Source organism: Budorcas taxicolor, chromosome 21 (assembly GCF_023091745.1).
Source record: "Budorcas taxicolor isolate Tak-1 chromosome 21, Takin1.1, whole genome shotgun sequence".
Lineage (NCBI taxonomy): Eukaryota > Metazoa > Chordata > Mammalia > Artiodactyla > Bovidae > Budorcas > Budorcas taxicolor.
The window spans coordinates 33,681,939-33,686,943 of record NC_068930.1 but is presented as its reverse complement, the minus strand read 5'-3'; the positions used below and the strand labels follow the sequence as shown (position 1 = coordinate 33,686,943).

Sequence of the window (5,005 nt, the reverse complement as noted above, 5' to 3'; positions counted from 1 at the left end):
CTGCATTTGAAAACTACAAAATGTTGATGAAAGCAATCAATGAAGACCCAAACAAATGGAAAGACATACCATGTTCATGGGTTGGGAAACATAATATTGTTTAAGATGTCAATTTTCCAAATTTGAAGCATATATTCAATGAAATTACAAACAAAAATTAAAGTAAGTTTTTGGGAAGGATATTAACAAGCTTATTCTAAAGTTTATACAGAAGGCAAAAAAACTAGTTAATTCAGTTGGAGGGGGGAGAACATAGACTACTCATACTACTATATTTCAAGGATTACTATAAAATTACAATATTCAAAATAGTGGATATTGGTAAAAGGATGGACATATAGATAAATAGGATAAAGATATGAAATACAGTAGACAAAGATATCAGAAATAAAGCCAGACAAATACAGTCACCTGATTCTTAAAAATATAAAGGGCAATTCAATGTAGAAAAGATAGACATCTTACACACGGGTTTTATAAAAATTTTATGTCCATATGCGAAAAAGATATATCTTCACTCACATATTTCTATTAAATAAAGCTGTTCAGGTAGTGAAAATAAAAGCACAGAGTAGGAGAAAAATATTCACTAATCACATCTCTGACAACAGACTTGCATTCAGAATAGAAAGAACTATCAAAACCCAACAATAAGAAAACAAACAATATTAGTTGACAAAAGTTCTGAAGAGATATTTCACTAAAGAAGATGTGAGGGTGGCAAGTAAACATATAAACAGATGTGATGTTTACTATCCACTAGTGAAATTGAAATTACAACCAAGCCTCCCTATCTGAGAATTCAAGAAGATGGAAAATACAGCAGATGGAAAATGCTTTGCAATCTGTGGTTGGTTGAATCTGCCCATGCAGAATCAAGCACCAACTGTAAGGGATTCGAGCACGCAGGGATGGTGGTATCTTTGGAGGTCCTGGAATCAAACCCCTGTGGATACCGAGGGATGACTATAAAATCACACAGACAAAAAGATGGCTATACTTTGTGCTGACAAGGATGGAGAGCAACTGAAACTCATACACACTGTGGGTGAAAATGCAAAAATGATACAGCCACTTTGGGAAAAATGTGACAGGTTTATTAGATCATTTTTATTGAAATTTTCATTGAGATAAACATAGATTCACATGCAGTAGTAATAAATAATAAAGAGATATCCCTCATATGTTTGCAGGAGTTTCCAACATGGTAACATTTTGCAAAACTATAGTATAGTATCACAACTAGGATATTCACCTTCATACAAACCACTGACATTATTTTGATTTCCCATCTTACTTATTCTCATTTGTATGAGTGTGTGTTAAATTCAGGGGAATTTTATCACCCCTGTATGTTCTTTATCCACTGCCTTCATCAACACACTAAGAAATTACAACACAACAAAGATGCCTTCTGTTGATCTTTTAAAACCCACTTATTTCCTCACACCCTACTTTCATCTCTAAATTCTGGCAACAACTAACAGGTCCTTCATTTCTAAAATGTATCATGTTTTAAAAGTTATATAAATGTAACCATACAGTACATAACCTATGGGGATTTTTCTTTTATATTCAGCATAATTTCCTACAGTTTCCAAATTGTTGCATGTGCTAATAGTCAATTCCTCTTTATTAGCAAGTAGTGTTCCCTGGTATACTTACATCAGCCACAGTTTATTTAACCTGATGAAGGGCATCTGAGCTGATTCCACTTTTTAGCTGCTGTAAATAAAGCTGCTCTAATTATTAGAGGACAGGTTTTTGTGTGAACACTAATTTCCATTTTTCTGAGATAAAAGCTCAATTTCTGGGTCATATGTAAATTGCACGTCTAGTATTCTGAGAAACTGCTAAACGGTGTTTCAGAGTGGCTGTACCATTTATATTCCCACCAGCCAAGTATGAGTGAAGCATTTTCTCTGCACTCTCAACGGTATTTTGTGGTATCACATTTTTAAATTTTAGATATTTTGTGGTTCTATAGTGATATTTCATTGTGGTTTTAATTGGCATTTCTCTGATGGCTGGTGAGGCTTCATTGCCATGTCTGTTTATATAGTTTGCCAATTCTCTAATTGGATTTTCTTTTGACTGGTGAGCTTATATCTTCTAGCTACTAATCTGTTGATAGATATGTGATTTGGAAATGTTTTATCAGTCTGTTGCTTGTATAGGCATCCTCTTCACGGGGGTATTTATCTTGCCCTTTTTTGTTTTGGCTTGGGACGAGATAGAAACCTTTATTTAAAAACATTCTAGTCCTTTAAAAATATATACAGAGTAAAGGGTTTGGATAAGATATGATAAAATCACAAGAAGCAAAGCCAAATTCTGATACAATAGAGGAGAAATTGGTGACATTCAGAAAATCAAAACCAATTATAGCAGTTACAAGAGAGTCAAAGCAAATAGATATCAGGACAACAAACCACATCAAATTTCCCTCAAACCCTCCACCTGGTGTTTTTGTTCCATAAGTTAATAGACAGCTCATAAATTTCAAGTTATGCAGAGTCTTATTTCTACCCACCTCACATAATGGTGAAGTCATTTATTTAATATCAGAGAAAGGGATTGTTTCCACTCAGAGAATACAGTAGGAGAACCACTTGCTCAAAGTGACTGAAAATTCTTTGAGGAATAAAATCATCTAACCTAGGAAGCATTGTCAATATCCAGGCACATGAAAGTCAGATGTTACCTCAACTCAAACAAAACTGAATTCCTTTCTGTTTGCCAGGAGTGTCCCTGGGATCCTTGGTAGGTAGGTAAGCAGCCTTGTAATCCTGCACAGGGGGTTTCTTTCAATCCAGAAACCCATGCTTTCTTGTTGTGCAACAACAAATCTGAGGAGTGAACCGTTGACAGGTGGTATTAGGAATGTAGCAAGAGAGAAGAGAAATGGCTGCCAGTGATAATACCTGTGACCAGTGCTGCTAGGAAGAGCTGATCTTGGCTGAAAATGCTAAATTAGGAGTGGCTTTTGAAATCTCTGGCACTCAAGACCATTGTTATCTCCCTTTACAAGAGAAAGGTTGACACAGTCAGTATCTATTTGGGGGGGAAAAGGAGAGTTGGTGTGAAAGGAGTTCTTATGAGGAAGCCTGCCCCAGTGAAACTTGATTTGGCACTCTTTTCTCCCAGAAGGCATATGGTGCTTCTTGATCCTGTGGGGGTCCCAGTGACCCCTGGGACTCTGTGGGATTTCTTGAGGGACCAGGCCAGCTGGGCTTCTTTCAGTCCCCTTTCCAGTGTGACTCTTGAACCTTTCCAAGCTCAACTGCTACTGAAGCTCTTCTGTTTTCCCCCAGAGAGAGACAGAGAACTTGACCTTTGCTGCAGAGGTTCTCTCTGATGGATCGGAGTGGATCATGTTCTTAAGTACTTTGTGAAATTCTTTGCAGAGCTCCTGAGAAATGTCCAGAAGATTCCCCTCATGGATGTGATGCCATTGGTGGGTAATGACTGCTTCTGCAGCCACTACAATGGTCAATCCCAAGACAAATATTTCTGCTTTAGGAAGGTGCTGATAATTCTTTTGCAAAATCTCATTATCCAGGAAGTGATTGTGTCCCTCTTCCACTTTGGATTTACTTATTGAAGTCACATGACCCAAGTCACCAATTCTATACATCACTTTGGCAGAGAGAAACCGATCAGCTTCATTTTCAACCTTTTTATGGGACTATGAGAAAGTCACTTTGCATCTTATGACAAAGGAAGTTGTTACTAGGTTTGATGTCCAGGTGCACCATGCCAGTGTTGTGGATGTACTGAAGCCCAAGGGAAATCTATAGAAGGATATCCTGGAGTTTGGGCTCTTGGAAATGATTGCCAGACTCTGGATTTTCAGATATAGCAGCCTGCAAGCTCCCACCATTGCAGTATTCATTCCGAATGATCATATGGTCATCTTGTGCCCACGCAGAGTAGTAAGGTACCATATAGGAGTGATGCCCTAGCACCACATGGGCATAAACTTCATGCATAGCCAAATTCTCATCTGATAATCCTCCCAAAGTTTTCATGGAGCATTTTATTGCATAAACACATCCATCCAGCCTCTTAACGCACTAGTAGACTGTTCCAAATTCCCCAGTCCCATTTTTTTCTACCTCCAAGAAATCTTTTTCATAGCGGGAAGCCATGTTGGTTTCTCATACAGCATGTCTCTTGGCAGGGAACACTTGTTCTATCTTGTCTTCTCTTCTCTCAACCAGCTTCCTCTAGATCACCTTGGGTTTTCCTCTTGCCATTGGATTTAAGGAATTGTTTTCTAGACTCCAAGGAAGAGCTTAATGTTGACCAGAGCCAGTGAGGTCATCTCACCAGTGAAGGGGCCAGGTGTGAGCTTCAGATGCTTAGAGCTTCAGGAGGGGAGCTTCCCTGTTGAAGAAAGCATAGGCTGGCTCACCTGGCCTTTGGGAGTGAAGAGGTTCTCACAGAGTGGTGGCTTACCCTTGTCTGGTAGGGCTGGTGCTTCAGGACGTGTGAGAGAGTGTGGCACTGGAGTCGTCAGACCCTGACCTGGATTCACTTGGTCTTTTCCCTGAAATATATGGAAGTCACATGCATTACTAAGGGGGAGTTCTGGAGGTATAAGCTTTGCCTCTGAATACTAAACTCCAGATTCCCCTGGGGTCTGACTTGGCGCCTCCTTTCTCTCTTGTGTCTCCTTCTGCCCTTTGTTCTCATGCACCTCTTCATGATAGAAGTTTAATCTCTGCTTCAGTTCTTTGTTCTCCTGGTTGTCACTCATCTCAGCCAAAGAGCTTCACAACCTATCAGAAGCAAACACTACAGAACTGCAGAAACGAGAAGAAAAGTATGTAAGCTGTCAAGTTCCCCAGTACTAGCCTGGCTTTCCTTCTTCCAACAGCTACATCAAATGTATTTAATTTTGACAAGCTCTGAATTATCAATGTTTGGGTGTCAAGTCAAAGAAAACTTTGCCTAGCCCTAGATTCAGAAGTTTTTCTCCTATATTATTCCAAAACCTTTT

At 39.0% G+C, this 5,005-nt stretch overlaps 1 pseudogene; it reads right to left on the bottom strand.

Annotated features, from left to right (window-relative positions):
• Positions 1-3,054: 3,054 nt before the first annotated feature.
• Positions 3,055-4,762, bottom strand: LOC128066462 (wee1-like protein kinase 2; annotated as a pseudogene).
• Positions 4,763-5,005: the final 243 nt, after the last annotated feature.